Below are 22118 nucleotides of genomic sequence, written 5' to 3'. Positions count from 1 at the left end.
GATTCTAAATGGTTTGAATTAGCTCTCTACCTTATAGCAGAAAACAAATATGAAATAACTGACCCCATAATACTTTGCAGTTACTGCACTACCATACTTGACAACAACCAAACTCCTTCACGTGCTATCTCAAATAACTTGGAATTACATCCACTACCAAAACTCCATCAACAACTTAATTTGTATGAGAGCATCATAATTCAAACAGTTTATCCATTTCAAGCAATAATACGCCTTCAACCAAAAACTGCAAAATTACCTCCCTCTGAATTAGTGAAAGGTATTCGTGGAAAAGTAGTGTATTTACCATTAGATCTAAAAGAAAATGTGCACACTCTAGGAGTGCAACGTCAAATGCAACAATCTTTAATTATCTTGGTAAATGGAGTACCTACAAAAGACAAAAAATGTTGGCAACAACTGGTAGATGTACATAAAGTTAGAGAAGACCTGCAATATCTCAAAGAGAACAATGATTATTACAAAGAAATTAATATCGAAGAAAACTTGAAAGATACAACTGAAATAATTCAAGAGACACAGGAAACTGGTCAATTTGAGCTCCTAGATCCTGCTACAATAGCAAACACTTTAGACCATTATACAATTCACCCATTGCACTCTAATGACACCATAGAAGATGCACTGGAAACGTACCAAATGCGTCAAACAAAAGGATCACCAATCAGCATATGGGAAAAAAGTATAGAAGCACGTGCTTTTCCTCTACTCTTTCCTACTGGCAAAGGAGGAAGATACGATGATAGACCTGTTCAAATATCAGCATCAGAATATCGCTCATTACGAATGTATTCTGAAGATCCCAGATTTCGACAAAATGTGGAATACATATTCCACCTACTCTTTGAAAGTGAACTAGCAACTTTATGTTACGGAGTTGCACACATATTAAAATCAGGATCACACTTTCCAAATATGACAGCCACACAATTATTACAAAAAGTTCTACAAAAAGATGAGGTTTTACAGACAAATCTTACAAATCTATTAGCAAATATGCGAGGTACTAAAGAGTACTGGTTTCGGCGCCATGGAGATGTACGTTGTATGATCAGAAACCTTGGCCCACCCACTTGGTTTGTTACATTAAGTTATGCAGAATATGCATGGGAAGATTAACATGCTTTCCTATGCATATCAAACGAAAACAAAACAAACATAGATATACTAACACCTGGAGAACTTTGTTCTCAGGATCCTGTTAATGTTTCTAGATATTTTCACCATTGCTTCATTGCTATGCTACATTTTATTTGTAATAAAACTGTTCCTCCCCTTGGAGAAGTGCAACACTTCTTTTGGAGAAAAGAATACCAAGCCAGAGGAGCGCCACATGTCCACATGCTTTTATGGATTAAAGATGCCCCTAAATTTGGTCAAGACAGTGATGCCACTGTTTTACAGTTTATTGAAAAATATGTCACTTGTGAAATTCCATCAGAATCCACAAATAGTGATCTTCATGCAAAAATCTAACAATTCCAAAGACACAAATGTGGCAAATATTGTCGTTGCAAATACAAAAACAAAGGGAAATACTACACCAAATGCCGATTTGGTTTCCCTAGACCAGTTACAAATACAGGTCAAGTGAACAACCTCATGTCTTCAGTTAGATATAGTGTTAAAGGTAAGTCACCTAAAAATACATATTGCATAAAAAGAAAAGAAGAAGATAAATATATCAATGATTACAATGCAATCATTGCCCACTTGTGGAATGCAAACATAGATGTGCAGTACATTGCAGACAATTCTACTGCAGTTGCACGATATGTCACAGCATACTTAACCAAATCAGAAAAGACAGAGCTCCAAGACCTCTGGAATGACCTGTCATTAGATAAAACAGTGTCTCAGAAATTATACAGCTTGGGCATAAAAATGCTGTCCCATAGAGAATGTGGATCCTATGAAGCAGCTGATCGATTAACTGGTACTGTATTGTATGGTAAATCTGCAAATATAGTATGGCTAAGTCTTGGTCCAGCTAAATCTAGAAAAAGAGTTCTAAAATCATACGAAGATATAGAAACAATAGCCAAACATGATCCCAAAAGCCAAGACATTTTAAAAAACAATTTATTGGACACATACTACCCAAACAGGAGTACCACTTTGGAAACCATGTGTCTATACCACATAGCCCAAAACTACACATGCAAAAATAATATAAAACCTGATAAGCAAAACCGTAAATACAAAGTGACAAACTGTGATGGCAGCTTAGTAAAACTCACCAAACCAAATGTATTTAATCATATCAAATTGTCATTAAAGACTCCTCAACATAAAGAAATATATTACATGTCCCTGCTACAACTCTTCAAACCATGGAGAAACCAAGAAGAAATACTAGATACCTATGACTCATATGAAGACGCTTTCAAAGCCAATGAAAGCAGTATAACTGATGTAAACTTTGCACAGTATAAAACAATGTTGCACAATGAACAGCAACACGAAGAGGAACTCCAGGCCCAACTAGATAAGGACACTCCTGACAGTAGTCAACCTTCTGTCACAGGAAGCCAAGAACCACTGGGAGAACCACTAATAACAAATGCGGCAGAATTAGCTATGATAGAAGTAGAAAACACCATGGGCCTCATTACGAGTCAGGCGTTAAGGGGTTAACGGCGCCGTAAACGGCGCCGACCCTTAACGCCTGATTACAAGGTCCCTTAGCGCCATGGTCATTTTAACGCCTGCTTATTGCAGGCGTTAAAATCCATGGCGCTAAGGGACCATGGTGCTAATTACGCCACCGTAATTTACGGTGGCGTAATTAGCACCTTCCCCACTCCCATTATGCCCTATGGGGCAAAAATGGGAATGGGGAAGGGGCCATTGGTGAATGGGGAATTACCGCCCCACTCACCTTGTAATGGGGCGGTAATTCCGCCATCCACCATGGCGTTAACGTAAATTACGTCTTGGCGGTAAAGTTGAAAACTTACCGCCAAGGTCGTAATGAGGGCCCATGTGTCACTATGAAGATAAAGAAGACTTTACTACACCACAATCAAAACTAAACAAAGAGCAACGTAGCATTTTTCAAGAAATAACAGAAGAAATTGCACATGGTGTGTAACATGAAAACAAAGAATGCACCTGCCAAAATTACAAACCTATACTATTGTATGTCAGTGGCGAAGCTGGTTCTGGCAAAACATTCCTAATCAAAATCATCAGTAAGTTCCTTCAACAATTGACAAACAACAAACTGTCAGCTGTTGTCACTGCCCCCACAGGTTTAGCTGCCTACAACATAGCTGGTGTCACTTTACACCGATTACTACTCCTGCCAGTAGAACACCAAAACAAGTTAGATTATTACAAACCTTCTGCAGAAGCTGCAATGGAAGTACGCAGAGTATTGAAACAAATGAAAATGCTACTAATAGATGAAGTGAGCATGGTGTCCAACCTAATGTTGGCTTTGATTCACCTCAGATTACAAGAAGTACTCAAAACAACCTATGAAGAGCTATTTGCAGGAAACACATCATTGTTTTCGGAGATCTTCTTCAATTGACACCTGTAAAAGGTGAGCCTATTTTTAAAACATTAGGACACAAACTCTGCCGTAAAACGGTTGGCAGCATTGGAAATGTCAACCTTTGGCAACATTTTCAATACAGAGAATTAACAGAAAACATGCGCCAATCTGCAGATCTCACTTATGCCAACATCTTAAAAAGTATCAGAGTTGGTATACTTTCTAGAGAAGCAGAAGCAATATTGAAAACCCGGCACATTCATGCACTTTATGGTGATAATGCATGTGCTACAGATGTTATGGAACAATTAGCCCACAAAAATGTCAATTGTACGGCCTTAATGCCAACTCTTGCAAGCTGTTTCAAATTCAATGAAATAATGTTAAGCAAAGAAATGCAAACAATTATGGAAATTAGCGCCACAGACAAACTAGATGTACATGGAATGACACTACCCATGTGTGAACAAGCCACAACAAGACTAAATAGTTTAGAAAAATCAATCTCAAACACAGCAGGCTTGGAAAAGATATTAAAATTATCCTTAAATTGCAGAGTAATGCTTAAATGTAACCTTGACGTGGACCAAGGACTAGTTAATGGAGCACTGGGTACAGTTGTTGGCTTTCAAACATGCCCACGTGACAACAAAATTCAGTTTGTCAATAATCTCTTTGACAAACTTTCAGAAGTAAAAAGAATAGGACGCTCAACAGCTCGATTCCTTCTCTTCAAAGACATGTATGTACGGAGAGAACAATTTTCTCTAACTCTTGCATACGCAGTCACCATTCATAAATCACAAGGTCTTACTCTAGACAAAGCAATGATAGACATTGGTAACACAGTCTTTAAAGAAGGCATGAGCTACGTAGCACTGTCACGCCTACGTACAATTGACGGTCCATTTCTAATAAAATTTGATGCAAGTAAAGTAAACACTAATATTCCTTGCATTTTAGAATACAATAGACTTCGTTCACTATACATCCCCCATCTACAAACATATCCTGTTCCACAAAAAGGAAAACTTTCTAAAAGAAAACTAAATCAAACAGAAATGCAACAGGATGCCACTGCAAATCCTCCAAAGAGACTAAAAGAAACTAAAACTTCATCAAGTACCACAAGCAAAAAAGAATCAATTAGGGAAAGTAAACCAGGTACTTCTTTAAAGAAGGAAGACAAACTCCAAAAAAAGCAGTTAGATACAGAACTACCTGGACCATTTAAATTCTCAAATATAGTTGGTGTAAGTTGCTACGCAAATGTAGCAATGAATATTCTATTTCAATTACCACCAATTGTTGACAACATTTACTTACACAGTTCAGACCCATTGTGTTTCCAAATGTTAGTACTTCACAGAAATGCAGCAAACAATCCTGGCAACACGTATAGTGTTTTTGGAATAAGACGACAATTGGACTACTGTGTTGGAATGGTGAAATTCACTATAAACTCACAGGAAGATCCACAAGAATTTCTAATGTACTTACTATTAGTACTGGAAAACAAAAACATACCTATAAATGAAATCTTCCAGATTTCATACATGTGGAAACATACATGCACTCTCTGCAACAATGTGACACAAGAACAAATCCCCAATGAGCGCTTTGTCTATATATCAATACCTAATTGTGAATCCGTTAATTTCAGCAACTTGTACAAAATGCAAACCACAGTAGATTATGTTCTACCTGCAATTTGGATAATCGCTCCACGTTACTAATACAAACACATAGTAAATACGTAATACTAATGCTTCTACGTTACAATGCAAATGGTACGAAAAACAACTGCAAGCTGACTGGATTCACACATGGTCAACTTTCACTTGGTAGGAAAACCTTCACAACAATAGGTATAATCTACCACGCAGGAGCCACAACCAACTCAGGGCACTACACTGCATATATAAAAAAAAATGTGGATGATTTGAATGTAATGATAGTACCGTTACTCTAAAGCAGAGATTACCAGCTAATCTTACAAACACGTATTTAATGTTCTTAAAACAAAAATTTGATAACTGAACTGTACTTAAACCATAAGTTCACTTGTAGTAAAAAAATATAAACTGTCACAATATTTCAAAACCTATCTAACTGCCCAAAGATTCTACAACAACTAATCAGATAAATTAATACCACTCAAATAGAGCAAAAAATAGACAGAATACGCCAATAGGTATCTAACTGTCCCAAAATTTACAAATATGCAAACAGATAAATCAATACCACGAAATTATATCAAAACATAAACAGTTAGAATACGCCTACTGGTATCTAACTGGGCCAAAATTTTACAATATCCAAACAAATACCTAATATCTTACTGCTCACAAAAACTGGAACAATCCAATGCATAAAGCATTAGGCAGAAAGAACAAGTAAACGCGGAAAACAAACAAATAAATAAACTGTAGCATAACAGAAAAAGTTTTTTTTTTTTAATCCAACATGGATTTTTTTTCTCCCACAGACCCAATGATTTTAGCAACAAACACAGAAACTTTGCACATTGCACAGTACTCTGGTTTGTAATCTACTAAATATGAGGGTCAATAAAAAGAAGAAAATGTTGATTGTACAATGTAATAAGTCATTATAAAATACTAATACTAACATGCTATTTTCTTTTATTACAGAAATGAACAAGAAAAACATGGACTCCCGTTACTAAACCAAATAGTACGTATAACAAGATAAATACAACCATCGCAGCATATCACACCCATACAAGCTTATAACATTGTTCCTTATAAATTAGTTTTTGACCCAAAGTTAAAAGCCACTATGGGTGCGATATGTTGTGGTGGTTGTGGCCAGGGCATACACTCTTGGGTGCATGGCCAAATGGCCATGCACCCAACATTCTATACCCTGGCCACAACCACCGCAGCATATCACACCCATAGATGCAAACATTGCAACCATTGTTATGTCCGCGGACAGGGGGAAGGTCCTAGGACCAATTCAACTTGCCAGAGGACAATACAAACAGCATCCTCAGGACACCCCCATTTTCTTTATGTACGAACATTTCTGGACACCGTGATTGTTCTTAAAACATTTTCACCTTGCCAACGAACAATACAGACAACGTCTCCAGGACACCACCTGCAAACATTCCAAGACCCCATGAGTGTTCTTAGAACACTTTCAAGTTGACACCGAATCCATTCTGTTTATTTACGAACATTCCAGAACAGCTGTGTTGTCCGCAGACAAATCGAACACAATAAAAGCGTCTATCACATAAATAAAATACAACTTTGAACCTATCTCATACTCCCCCATCCTCCCCAAAGACTTCTACACACCAACACACTCTACTAAATACACATTTTGAACAAACTTTCACCGCGATGTCAGTGGACGTCCGCAAATGCAAGATGGCGGGCACGACAGAAAATCTGACGCGCATCACGCATCACGCCGCCCAATCAGCGAACACGTGGCATGTCCGCAGACATTACGCAAGCCGCTGGGCCAATCGGGGTGCTGTCCGCGGAGCGAACAGGGAAGTCCGTCCGCGAAGCGAACACAGATATCACTAATTTTTTTGCCTTACATTTTGGTCATTTTTAAAAAAAACTACTGGACGGATTTACACCAAATTTGCAAAAGCATGCTTTCGGGACCAGGCCGCCGCTCCTGCCGCAAATTTGGTGTAAATCCGTCCAGCGGTTCAGGCTGTAGCCGTGCGCAAAGTTTTTTCCCACAGTCTATGGGAAAAAAAAAAGGTTTTGGCACCCCCCCTATAACTTTTCCCCCCCTGGACGAATCCTCACCAAACTTTGAAAAAAATTCAGAGTGGGCGATATACTTTTTTTGTAAAGTTTGGTGAGGATTCGTCCAGGGGGAGCGAAGTTATAAGCCGCCCAAAAAGTGCTCTTCCTATGGAAACACCAACTTAACCATAACTACATGGCCGCTACCGCGGCCATGTAATTTTGTTCCATATATTCTTGTCAAACATTGTAATAAGCTTAAGATTTCTTGTATACTGCTGCGCCCGCCTACCCAAGGGTTTGGTGCGCATTACCAAATAAATAAACAACAAACAACAACAACAACATGCCCTGGGAGACAGTAGTCAGTCCCAGGGTATGGAGTCTATGTTTGGGAGTCACTATGACACCCCTATGTTACTGCACTGAGGGTGCTGTGTAACACATATACCAAAAACACATGAAGCCCTATGGAGTAAAAGACCCCATAGCCCATAAAACACATTACATAGTCAAAGGACATTCTCAAATCATGCCTAAGAGTGGGAGAAAAAGAGTCTCACTCTTAGCAGGAGAAAAAAATTAAACCCCAAAAATCCAGCAAAGCTGCTGGGGGACTCACTAGGTTTGGGAAATTAGCCTTTACAGAGAATTCTCTGTAGCAGATAATGTCAACTTATGACATGGAATAAAGACAAACATGTGAGAACAGCAGGAAGCCTGAAGAGAGTTATAAAAATATGGGCTCCAAAGAGACATTTCTTCAGACCTTCATGTGTGGACCCAGAAGATGAAATAACAATGGACCCAGAAGATGAAGAAAAAATAGATTCAAAGGATAAAGGAAAGGTGGATACAAAGGAAAAAGTGAAAGTGGTTGATGAATCGCCCAGAGGGGGGTGTGTAGAGGAGGTCCCAAGCACGATTCGCACCCCTAGCGCCCTTTTTGAAGTACCAGGAAAGTTCACGCCGAAATATGTGATGTATGAGGAGCAAATAAACCAGCAGAGAGCCGCAGTGGGGCTCTGTCCAGTACCTATCAGACTGACAGCACCTATTGAAGTACTGACACCTAAGAAAACCTGGACAGTGAGGTACCCATTGAGAAAACCATATCGACAAATGAGACAGAATGATGATTGTCAAATGCAATACCTGAAGAAGCCAAGAAGGTACTAAAAGAAGACGCATGGTGACATCACAAGAACCCGGACTGACTCACATATAGAAGATATGATGACCTATGAATGATGAAAAGAGACGAAACGCCATGGATAAGTGACATCCTGAGTTTAAAGTGAAATAAGTGATGTCAAATGTCAGAAACGTATGCCATGAGCGTGATGAAGATATTCAGCCAGTTTACACATGTACATATGCAAGGAACCACAAGAAGCTAATAAAATCATGAGCCTTGCTAAGCTTAGTAGTAAGATAGATTGTGGCAAGCGCCACCTATACATATCTACCTCAAGAAAACACTTTATATAGATATACTGACTCTATGCACAAGAGCAGAACTGACCAAAGGTTACTTAAGGTCTCAAGAGGTGAGCTTTGCAGCAGGAAAATCGAGAATTAAGGTCAGAGAGAAACTCAGATGAAGGCTAGTCATGCCAAGTAGCCAAGGTTGTGCCAGCTGAAATAGCCCAACAGTAGATACAATTAATGAAGAGAAGAACAGAGTATCCTATTCTGAAAGGTCAAGATAAGCCACAGAAGGAAGATGGCTGGCAAAATTAAATCAAATACACAAATTGCATGGAGAATAAGATGATTTCACGGTGTCGAAATCACGCGACCGAGCAAGCAAAAGGGATGAAACTTTTACACCTATGCATGGATTTGTGCCATGCCCAGGAGCCTTAACTTTTCCAGACCAAGATGCAGTCTTGAGGCCAAAGTACAAAGAAATAATTGACACATGACCACTGAAGTGATGATTGATTGTTGCAATAATTGGAGGGAGGCTGGGGGTGCAGACAAACTCCCTGCACCTGGCCGGCTATTCTGCCTGCTGCTAGGCTACTGGAAACGTCTGAGTGGGGTTGATGCCAACCCAATCATAGTGGACCAAGTAATCTAGGGTCCTATAGTTAGTAGAACCAATGAGAGGTCATACTTTTAGTGACGTCTACAGTAGCCATTTGTAAGGAAGGGCTTAGATCCCCCACCTGACACTTTTTATCCAATCCCCCCACTTTGTTACCATATACAGATATAGCACCGATATTAAAGTTACCTTCCTAGAACCAATAGAGTTGAAGCAAGAAGGAAGATCGAGCGATTGTTGATATTCATTAAACGCCCTGGTTTTTTTACTTGTCATTAAACAGACTCCCTTTGCCAAACCATTGAGTTGTCATTATTGATTTAATGCAAGAGTATTAATCTGCATCCCCATCCATCTCACGGGTGCTGCTGCCTCATCTTAAAGTGCTATTGGGTAATCCCAAGCTTTATGGTCCTAGTGCACACTGTTCAACCCCGTAATTAACAGGGGGTTGTCAGTATGTGCTGAGAGAGAGCCCTCCATTTGGTTCCACCCCTCCAAGCATAAAATCTGTTTTTCAGCTTAAAACTCCAGCCACCATAGTTTTAACCTTTAATTTCTGATCTTAGATCTAGAATTAAAGCAAGCTGATTGCACAAAATAACCCATGTTATATAATCTCACCAGCAACAAACCCCTTCATATTGATAAAGACTGGCAGGCTTTCATTCACCAGTGTACTGTTCCAACACACAGGCATTTGTTTTTCTTTAATTCGCACAGACCCATTTTTTTTACACATGGTGCAGCTGGCCTTCCATCTTAAATTTGACTTTTCATCTCTAGCAGCTTCACACACTGCCTTGCAGCTATAGTTATTCTCGTGAATGCTGTAGTTGGTCTGCAGCACAGATACATTGAAACAGACATGGCTCAGCTAGTTAGAGTCTCTCTCTGAACAGCTGAGTTTTGGATACTTTTGCAAAGAAAATGACTGTGTTTCCCGTGTAAGTAAAAGTAAAGGTACTGGTTGATTTTTTTTACAGTTGGCTTGACTGGGCTTGTTAATTCAGAATCATGCCTGGGTTTGCTGAGGCACAGTGAGACACACGTGGGTTGGTAGGGCTTATTAATCACAGTGGCTTTAAGGAACAGAGTCAAAGCCGCATTTTTTTTCTTAAAGGTGAAAAAGTGTTTCTTTTCAATGGGGATTTTGGCTTTTTACGCAAGCAACGCTGCTTTTTCCACTTTCTTCCTTTTATTTATGTTGGAACACACTGGTAATCTCCTTCAATGTGCCTCCTTTGTTCCATCCTGCCCGATGTGTGCTTGGCAGGACGGTGCAGCCATTTTTGTTGCTGTTGCAAAACGCAGTTTTGAGCCATGGCGCTCACAGGAGCCAGCGCAACCATTTTGTGGCTTCTGCGCAACTGCAGCTTGGTGATGTGGGGAAATGCTGTTGAGTGGGTTAATATATCCCACACCCCAAAGCCCTAGATTGTATAGCCCATATATTTGTCAGCATTGTTTTAGTTATTTCCCCAGTGGAAAATCTCCTGTTTGCATGTGTAGATCCTTAGCATATTTATCAAAGTAAATCAATTAATTTCCCTATTTAATTCACACGATCTGTATTGTTGGCATTCGAAACCAATAATCTTGTCCCAGTGTGTTGTGAGCCGGTAAAGTCATAAATATTTGCTAGAAGTAACCCCAACGCATGTTCCACGTGTGTGCGCAGGCTGTAGAGACGAAATTCCCCATTGATCCCCTTCATGTTCAATCAGAAGTGGGAAGCCCAGTAATGTCTGTGCATATGCACGGTGCAAAACGAAATTGCCCCTGTGCACCCATTGTGCTCTGCAAAACAAATTCCTATTTCATTTTCTGTCTTACGTTTCAGCTGTGCTAAAGATGCCCAAAACCGATTTTCCCATTGTGTGCTGACTAAAACCCCAAACCCCTGACCCCTGCCTGTCCTTTTTAGGTGTAGAGAAATGAAATTCCCATTTCTTTCTATTCTTTCCCATTGCAGCTCCTGCTAAATTAATTCAAAACCGATTTTCCCATTGTGCTCTTCAAAACAAATTTCCTATTTGCATTTTCTGTCTTACATTGCAGCTCTGCTAAATATCCTCAAAACCGATATTCCCATTGTGCTCTACCAAACAAATTTCCTATTTGTATTTTCTGTCTTACGTTGCACCTCTGCTAAATTTCCTCAAAACCAATGCTCCCATTGTGCTCTGCAAAATGAATTTTCCCATTACCTTTCGGTCTGCCATATTGTTTCTGTGAGCTAGACCACAAATATGAGTTTAACATTGTGATCCCACTGCCTGGGACTGCCTTCCATTCAAATGAGTCAAGCATAATTGATGTTTGGAGGGTGAGGGTTGCTGGGGAAAAAGCATAACCCTGTTTGAATTCACTGTGTGTCTTGAACTGTTTTTCTTCTGTGCTGGTGGGTGATTTAAACGTGATTAATTGTGACAGCATATCTCTGTGTTAGTGCCTTTACAGAAGTCATTGGGCCTCAGTCTGGCGGTAACACTGCTGGTGCTACCGGTGGGTTGCCGGCGAACTTGCAAGAATTACCGTTGCCCAGCTTGACGTGAACACCAGGGGATTACGACCCTGGCGTTCCGGGAAGTCAGGCACCGGTAAATGTAATTCCACATTCCCATTTAAGTCCCATAGGACTCAATGCGAATGGGGACGACGGAAGCTTCTGTTACGGTCTACTTACCGTGATCGCTGTGCTCGGCAGGGCAGAGCAGCTGGGGTGCAACCGTTACTTTTATGGTACCTCGTGCAGAGTAGCTGGGGTACAGCCATTACTTACATGGGACCATGCACAGATTATCTGGGGTGCAGTTGTTACTTACATGGGACCTCGTGCAGAGTAGCTGGGGTGCTGGATGTTGTTTCGGAGGTGGACACAGTGCTTTGCGGAAGGGTTGCTCTTCGGCTATGTGTTTGGTTTGCATTGGGGCGTGTTGTGGGCGTTCATCGCGCAGCTCAATCCCCTTGGCGTGTCAGCTAGACATGCATGTTTGAATACACGGAGCGTGCATATTTACTTATGCCTGCAGGCTCACGCAGTATCGTTCTCAGCGTGTGGCCCTTGCAGGATTAATGCAAACTTTTCCATGAATCGGGCACAAAGAACTGGTGGGTGTGCTGACCCACGTTTGGACTATTATGCTGCAACATTTAGTGCTGTGGGCTTAGGAAATCCAAGAGGGCGGGAAAGCCCTTATTTGCGCCAGAATCCTAGAGAACCGTGCAGTTTTGCTCACAACAAAGTGGTCCCCTGACCTGCCACCCACCAGGGCAAGCATGATGGGCCAGGAGTGCCATGAGTGAAATGTGTGCCAAAGGAAAAACAGCAGTGCCATTTGTCTAAAAAAGCACTTTAAAATCACCTTTGTTTCCCTGAATGCAAGCTCAAAATGCCTATTTTAAACATCACACGATATTCAAAAATCTCAATGAACACCAGCAGACATTTGGCAGAATGTATTCTTGTGTGCATACAAAATCTGGAAAGATGAAGAGCCCAAAACAATGTTTATAACAAAACAGGCTGAGCTGTGGATGCCAGCAGTTTAACTGAAATTGGATGTAAAACCACTAAACTCGAAATGTTTAAAATAAATGAATGACCTACTTTTGAGTGTAACATAGGTTGCAACTGTTAAATGTCATAGTTTTGAACTTAGAATCAGCATTCTAGCTGTATGTGCAAAAATTGTGAGTTTGATTTGAATGAAGAAAAATTGGGAACAAAAGTGACATTTAGCTGAAGCCTGGCTTAATGAAACTGGACTCTGCCTGACAACTACCCCCGGGCAGAGAGGGAATTCAGCAGCTGTGTTCCCAGTCCTGGCTGCATCCTGCTGCCCCTGCCAAAAGGAGATGACACCTCTCTGATTGAATTAGGGGCGTGGCACCTGGGGACTACAGGAAACTAAACTAAGAACTGTCCCTGGCTCAGGCAAATGTTATATTGGGGGGTCGTAAAATGGCTTCCTCTTGGGAGAAACTAGGAGGGGCAGTGCCTGTGAGAGCAAGCTGAGCTTTTGGGGAAGTGGATAAACCAGAAATTCCACCATGTGCTTTGGAAAACCACACCCCTTTGGGGCCAAAGCATGATTTTAAAAAGATGGATAATGCGGACTTGTAAAAATTATATAAACAACATCATCATTCTGTTAGGTGTTAGGACCCTGTGGTATGTTCTTGGGGATAGTAGCGGAAAAAAGGTTGTTACTCCAAATGTATGCATGTTAAAAATCCGACACTTTATCATCTGAAACCCATATCCCTGATGCACATTTGTGTAAAATCTGGAAAGGTTTAGAGGTCGTTATCTGGATGAAAAGGGGAAAATTCTGTCATAAGTGGACACGACATCGAACAAAGACAGGGATCGGACGGTTTGGTGCTACAGAGTATATGTTAACTGGACCTATAATATTAGAAAAATGGTACATAGATAAATATGTATTTGGATCAGAAATAGATTTGTGTGCAATTTGAAAAGTGGAGGATCCTCTGACCATAAACATACCTCATCACTCTGACTCCCAACCCAGTTCCCCCAATCAAGGAAGAGAGAAGGAACTGGCCAATGATAAGTTGAGAGGGTTGGGCATGCAGAATGAGCCGACCCACCCACTTTCTAAACACATAAAAAGAGCCACTGGAACCCAGGTAGGGACATTCACTTTCCACTTTCTTGCGGGACGCTTTGCCGGGAGACTCCAGACTTCAAATCCATCTATCTCCAGAGACCAGAGATCCAGAGAGACCAGAGATCCAGAGAGACCAGAGATCCAGAGAGACCAGAACTGTGCAGTGCTGAGAGCAGAACCGATAACAGAACCGGAGACCCAGAGACCAGATCGCTGTGAAGAACCGCTAGCAGAAGTCCAGCCAATCCTGACCCGATCAGTGACGAAGTCGCATTCCTGTCCAAAATCTAGTGTTAGTACCCAGCTAGCACTGTGCCAAAACCAATCTCTTAGTTTAAAATAATCTAATCCAAACTATTTTAGCCTATTAGAACTGCCTCCTAGAATCGTGTCATTCTGTCATCTTTAAAACTGAAAACTGTCATCTGACATTCTGAGCTTTAAAATTTCAAATCCGAAAAACTACCTTTACTAAATCGGCCATATCTCCTGAACCGTTTGTGCTAGGAATGAGATTTAACTTTCATCTTAAAGCTAAGATGCTAGGCTTTCCAACGAACCTAGACTTTCTACTCCTCATAGTGCCTCCGTAATTGAGCTCGACGCACGTGACTAAATTGCTGCGATTTGACATTTTGCTTTATTTCAGCCACGTGTAAAAATATTTGTCCTTTCTTTCCTTGCTGAAATTCGTGTGCAACCTGACAATCATTCATAGAGCATTGCTATAGTGATCCTGAATTAATTTAAAGTATCTCTCACTCACCCTGAACCCCCTATAGGGAATTAAAAGCATTTTTTCATATTTTTCACTTAATTGCAATCACATCAAAGTATATTGCCTGTGTTTAAACTCCTACCTGTTTTCCTCTAAGCTTGCTAGGGGGGAACTGAATTATATTTGATTGCATTCCTGAGAACTGTGTGCTTTCCTTCCATCTCTTTACATTGCATAATAGGGGGGGGGTGAATTGCTACCAGGGGGAAAAGTGATTACATTGTTTTGGTTGAAATCATATCAAGTTTATTTTCTGTACTGCATTTCATTCATCATTGCATTGTCTTTGAAGCCATAAAAGCATTCTCAGCTACTTTATCCTCTCTATATCAACTCCTAAGCCATTAAAAAGAGTGTACCACTGTAACATTATCTATTGTTGATCACTATCATCTTCACAAGTGTGCTATCAAACATTAACTTATTATAAAAGTGTGATATATATATATATATATATATATATATATATATATATATATATATATATATATATATGTATATATATATTGTTTAATTTTCAAATAAACCTTTTAATTTGCAAAACAAACCTACTTCTTGGCTCAGTTGGGTCAGGGAGATTCTAAGAGAGGGGTGTTATATAAGGGTTGTCATTCAGATTAAACGAACTGGACATAAAAATACATCAATAAGGGCTTCCATCAGCATCCCAGACTAGGCATTGACTGTAGTGTTGAATTGAAGTCGCTTACAGAACCTCCATCTCTAAGTTTACTACATTTCATTATTGTGTGTCTTAAAGTGCAGAAAATACAGTGGCTAGATAGATATTTCAGGTTGCAGTACTGTCCATTCTGGGACTTGTAGCTTTCCATAAAGGATGTGGAAAGTTAAGCTACAATGGGCCTCACCATAAGTTTGGCAGTATGGTGATAATGGTGCCGGTAAGCTTACCGGCACCGTTATCACCGTACCAACAAACTACGAGTTGTACTCACGGGCGACTGACAGCCCGCCTGTTTTACAGGCACGGCTACCACAAAACTCGTAATAAGGCACAATGATAGTATTTTGGTTTAACATGTTGATATAAGGATTTGCATGATGTCATGTTGCTTTCCAGTACTGTTTGTATATTTTGCAATTAAACTCAATTTATGGAATGTTTGGCACCTTTCAAAGTGTCTGCACTGCTGAAAAGTGACTTTGCACTGCCAACACATCTGTCCGCAGCGCAAAGTGACTTTTCAGCAGTGAAAATTAACTTTGAAATGTGCAAAGAATTCCATGAATCGGGCCTTTTAAGACACTATTGTTACTGTAGGCAGCTGCCTACCTCATGTCTATACAGAAGCCAAAATTGCTGTCTTTGCTAATTCTTGTATTTAATTGACGAGACTGCAGCCATATGATTACTGGCAACTGCAAAGTGTATTGAGTTTAAAGTAAGGGTAGGGTCTTGCCTATAGTACTTGATTTTCTCTTCTACTCAATAATCACTTTTTAAATATAAAAGTATTAAGAGAAAAAGACACACTAAGAATTTGAAATGAACATTAAAACTGCATTTTTCCCTCCTGACTCTAATTCAAGCCCTTTACGTTGTAATGCCAATCACAACATGTTTATGCCATATTTGTTATTGTGTTTTGTGGTGTAAATGATGATCCATAGATCACACCAATAAACATGTTGTAGAGAGATGTGTGTCAAATTGGATCCTGCTTAATTGGCATGCACAGTTGGATCAAAGATTGAATTCTTTTGATATTTTTTGGGGACGTTTCTAGTGCCTAATGTCTAATAGTCAAGAAGCGACAAGAGCCAGTGTAGATGACAAATCAAAGGACAAGTTCTATCCCCCAGTTTGACCCCTCCCTTATACTCCCAGCTCTCCCTGGAGTGTGCTGGTACCTGCCCTGACACTCCCCACGTCTCTCGGAGTGTGAGGGACCTGCTGGACACTCCCCACCTCTCCCCTGATTGTTCTGAGACCCGCCCTGACACTCCCCACCTCTCCCAGGAGTGTGGTGGGACCCGCCCTGACAATCCCACCCTGACACTTCCCAACTCTCCCTGAAGTGTGCTGGAACCCACCCTGACACTCCCCACCTCTCGCCAGTAGTTGCTGGGACTCGCCCTGCTACTCCCACCCTGACACTGCCCACCTCTCCCAGTAGAGTGCTGGTTCCCGCCCTGACACTCCCCACCTCTCCCCTGAGTGTGCTGGGGAAGTTATGTCAGCACAGGAGGCACATTTTTTATTTTCACAAAGAGTAGTTGCCATATTTATTTATACGACATTTGTAAAGGCCTATACACAAGTGTTTCCAGGCGCCATATACGCAAGAAGATTACACTTGTCATGTTTATTTTTGAAAATACTACAGCATGTATGAAATCGCTGGCAGCAATTAAAAGACAGAATAAATTTGATTAGAGCAAAACATTGTAATAATAAGGATAAAACAACGCTGACACCCTGAAAATATGGTTAATTTGGGACCTTGTCGTGTACCCTGGTACTGGAAGTGGTATGTGTATGTTATGCCGATGACACATGTAAAGTGTGTCTACCTGGGCATATTATGGTAAGTGCCCGGGCCCGGGGTGACTGATAAATTCCTCTATAAAATCCAAAACTATTGACATCATAAATGGACTAAGCAAAGTATTGGATATATTGACTCCTGTCTCAACAGAGAAGATTCGGATTAATGATAAATTGTACACCATCACTTAAGTGCCGACACGGCAAGAACAACCCCGTTTAGCAGCTACCGGATATCCGAATACCCAGAGTGCTCTGCCAACTCTGCATATAGAAAATGTATCATCCATTCATAATAAACCCAATAATTTCATGAATAATACATATATTGTAATAAAAAGAACGTGAAGTTTGTAAAACTATTTGATTGTCCTTATTTATAAAGCACTCTAGCATTGAAAGCTATTGAAAATAGTGGAATGAAGTGCTTTTAGTTTGTTAGAGAAATCAGAAAAGTTTGAAACAGCTGGTATGTTCCTGCACTTCGTGTGGCAGTGACTTCAGGCTTTAAACTCAGTTTTTGGAAGCCTCTTGTTCTTTGCACAAGAGGCATCAGGAGAAGTGTAAAGTAAGATTTTGACGCTTATTTTCCATGGAACTCAAGCGAGACACAGGTTAATTTCATGGTTGCTAAAACTTGAGGGCAAATATAGGATTCATTCTGTTTGAAGGTCGAAACTCCCAGCGTCACTCTCAGTCACTCTCGCACACTCCTTCTCTCGCACTCCCTCTCGACGGTGCTGCATTCTGTGCAAACAGCACCACAAATCAGTGGCTGAGTGCTGTGCTCCCTGCACATCACAGCCATTTCCTTGCTTGCTGGCTACACACACTTTAGCTTCCGAGTACATACCAGTGTCTGAGTGCTGCACATCCTGCACATCGCTGCCATTTCCTTGCTTGCTGGCTACACACACTTTAGCTTCCGAGTACATACCAGTGTCTGAGTGCTGCACTTCCTGCACATCGCAGCCATTTCCTTGCTTGCTGGCTACACACACTTTAGCTTCCGAGTACATACCAGTGTCTGAGTGCTGCACTTCCTGCACATCGCTGCCATTTCCTTGCTTGCTGGCTACACACACTTTAGCTTCCGAGTACATACCAGTGTCTGAGTGCTGCGCTCCCTGCACATCACTGCTCTTTCCTTGCTTGCTGTGTACGCACCCTGTATCTTCCAGTACATACCAGCGTCTGAGTGCTGCGCACATTGTCACATGGTGCCAATCCCTCACTTGCCACCCACACACTATTTAGCCCCGAGTGCAAGCCCGCATTCCAAGGAGCTTGAGATTTGCACTCATCGCTTTTCACCTGTTTTCCACTCGCACCCCTTTTATCACCGGTGACATAGCTCTCAACTCACACGCTTTTGGCGGGTGTCACCCGCCTTGTAAAGGGCTGAATCACCCGCCAAGCCTCCTGCACGCCCATTCATTCCAATGGGCGTCTCACCCGCCCAACACAAAATCGGATGATTTCACCCGCTTTTGCAGCACAAATGGTTGAGAGCTATGACCGGTGATGAGCACACGCTGGTAGCGGCACTGCTTGCTGTCTGTGTTAATGGAAACTTGCTGTGCTCTGGTCATGAGCTCAGGTGGCAGCACAGGCGCCGGGTACTTTCAAAATCAGGACTCTATTTTTTCCCCTTGTGGAGATTCTGCCACTATTGATTGAGTGCCCTGCTCTTCTACATCACTGGACCCTGCAGGACTTCAGGCGTCTCCCCTGCTGGGCTCAGGTGAAGTGTTAGCACGTGTCTGGCAACATTAGCAAGTGCTGCTCTCTTCAAAAACGCAAGACCCCCTCATCGATGGTGCCCCGAGCCTTGACTGAAGGGGGCGAGATGGGAGGCCTAAGCTGTTTTGCAGGGGAGGGTAGGAATTTGGGGAGAAATAGCAGATTCTATAGCAGAATGCTGCAAAGACAGCTCAGCAGGTTAGGTGACTATTTCTGAGATATTATATGATTATACCAAAATCTCACAGGCTGATTCCCAAAACGTTTTTGTCATACGTGATAAAATAGGATAGCATATCTCATCAATTGCGGCCAAAAAAAGGAGTAGCCCAATTAGAAAAAGAACTTGAATGTGCACATTTCTGGAAATCAGGGGGCGCTTCTGCACATTTAAAGCAGATCCACAAACAGGATGAGCTTTAAAATTCACAATAAATACAACCTTCAGAAACCCTCACAACGTATTTCATTGGTGACGTTTCAGACTGTGGAGTTGCCACAGTTTCTAAGGATTGGTTATGAGTAGTTTCTGGGGGCAAAGTATGTGTCCCCCCCCCAATGCGCTGATTTCAGTGTCAGAGGTTTGGTCATGTAGCCAGTGCTTGCAGGCGATGCAGTGTTGTGCAAAGTGTGGCGGTGGCTACGATATCATGAGTGAGACAACAAAGGTCTGTGTGTAGACACTGTGGTGGGGAGCACTGTGTTATCTATAGGAAATGCCCTGTGTATATGCGTGAGGCCCAAGTGTCAGTCTAGAAATCTAATTCGAGACCGCAAACGTATTTTGGTGGCAGTGGGCCAACCGTCTCATGCACGATACGACAGAATACAGGTTTTCGAGTGTTCTAATGAACAGCCATTTTGATGTAACAAGAATCGCCATTTTGTTTTCTAACCATTGCTCATTGCTTTCTGTTCCTATTGCTTCGCAGTATATTTTTCGCTTACACTGCTCGACTGAGGAGCAATGCTGTCTGTATATAAAAAGGACAAGGCCACAGGGCCGAGAGGATAACAAGAGTTTCACTGGAACACAAACGTAGGCAGCGCCAGGAAGAATGCCCGGCTCCCTCCTTAATGTAGCCTTGAAGCAGAGCCGCAGGGCATTTCATCATTTCACAGCTGCCAGCCAGTCTCGTTATATGGTAGAATATGTTAGAATAATACCGCTAAAGGCTTGAATTATGCTTTTCTAACGGCCCCCCCTTTGCTGACCCCGCTAAGAGCATGTCGGCTCCCAGGATGCGAATAGCACCTGATAGATAGCAAGGTCCGGAATGTAACCCCCTCTGCATGTAGCTCGCTTCCAAGAACAGAAGCGCCGTGTTCTATTCAATAACCGAAAGATGCCTACGCACTCACAAATTGCAAATTGTTACTAGAATAGATGTTTGAAGGTGTCATAGTGGCCGGAGATGTCCATCGTCACACCAAGTTCAAAGAAACCCAATGAAGGGGGGTGTTAACCATGACATAGCTGATTGTTTGATATGCATTTTGTATATATGTAACTGATGTACGTAATTCACTCTCTTGCGTCCCACGAGGTCTAGAGATACAAGTCACGGGGCGTTGAGACCGAGTTGGCCAACTGAGACTTTTGCTTTGCAATAAAACCCTAGCTTTGGGAATACAACCTCGTGCCTGGCGTCTCTATCGTGTGTGGTGACTCGCCTTGTTTCCATAGACGTCAGGGTCCCCTAGGAGCCCCTTTCAAGATGGCGCCCGAATAGGGACCCTCCCCCACTTGTTCCTTCGCGTAACATTGTAATTGAGAAAGGCAAAGAACGGCGAGGACGGGACGATCGAGCCGGGATCAAGAGGTGTTCGGGGCGCCCTGTAAAAGTGATGAGAGACTCCTTTGCAGATCTGCACACATCTGATCCCTGATCGACGTGCCTGGCTAGAGAACAAGGAGGCGAGGGTCCCGAAACGAGGCGGAAGCCAAGAAACTCAGACACAACGTCCTTTGGTGCGTCAGTATACAGACGACTTGATTTATCAGGTGAGTCATTCCCCGATTCATAGCATTCTGATATTGGTTGAGAGTTGACTTTGCAAAATCAAACGCCCTAGGTAAGGTTGATTAACCAAGGGGAAGGTTGAAACATGCCTGGGGTATTGTCCACCTTAGCAGGATTTTTCCGCTGTGGTAGACAATCTTTGGAAGATGGCCAAATTGTACCACCTGGGGGAACGCTGGCGTATGAGATGTATGTGAAGTATGGAGTGGGTGCAATAATATTCTGTGAGACTTGGCATAGGCAAACCAGAAAGCAACAAGACAACCAGTGGCCGATTAATGGTAGTTTTGAGATGGCGAGGATAGATAACTTGGAAAGGGTGTTTGTTAGGAAAGATTTCGTAATTGTAGGTAATTTTCCTTCCATGTGGCAACCCCTAAACTTTTTGCTGTTGTTTTTCACCTTGTTCTTGACTTTGCCAGAGAAGTGCAGCCTTCTGCCGCACTCCTCTGGGCTTTCGCTCCTTTCTTACGGGGAAACTGACATGCCCTTAAGACAGTCAGTACCGGGGAACACTGTTTCCCGTAGTTTCTTTTATCGTGTCGCAGCTTTAGTGCAACACGACACAAGAGGGCACTGTAAGCTAAGTTACAGCTCTCTTGGGTCTCTAGCCTTCTACAGGCCCTAGATACTCGTTTAGGATTGTATGTGATCGGTACAAGTGATTCAGTGACGGGACTGGTGGCAGCGATCGTTTTGTATATTTTGAGCTCCTTTTGGCGTTCTGAGCACGTTTTTGCCCTGAACCCAAAATGGTGGCCTGGCTCCCAAAATGGCCAGACCACGAGGCTCCTTTGTCCTGTCCGCTGTCCGTCTTGCTCCCTTCACCTTCCCCAGGTCGAGGTGACCCGGGGCCTTCCTTATTTGGGCATGTACTTTCCCGCGAAACACAGATGCTTTCGCGGGCTTCTACATGCCGTGTGTGTGCCTCCAGGGTGTGGGCTGGGATGTCTGGTTCCAATACACATCCTGGGTGCCAGAGATTCTAGGGTGGTGTGAATGCCTGGGACCACCGTGGTCCGTGATTGGTCCACGTATGGTGTGTGTGTTGATGAGCGGCTCTCCCATTGGGTCCCCTCCGTTTTGGCGCGAAGGTAACCGTGGATAA

Source organism: Ambystoma mexicanum, chromosome 1q (assembly GCF_040938575.1).
Source record: "Ambystoma mexicanum isolate Mex_15411 chromosome 1q, UKY_AmexF1_1, whole genome shotgun sequence".
Classification (NCBI taxonomy): domain Eukaryota; kingdom Metazoa; phylum Chordata; class Amphibia; order Caudata; family Ambystomatidae; genus Ambystoma; species Ambystoma mexicanum.
This window is presented reverse-complemented; position numbering follows the sequence as displayed.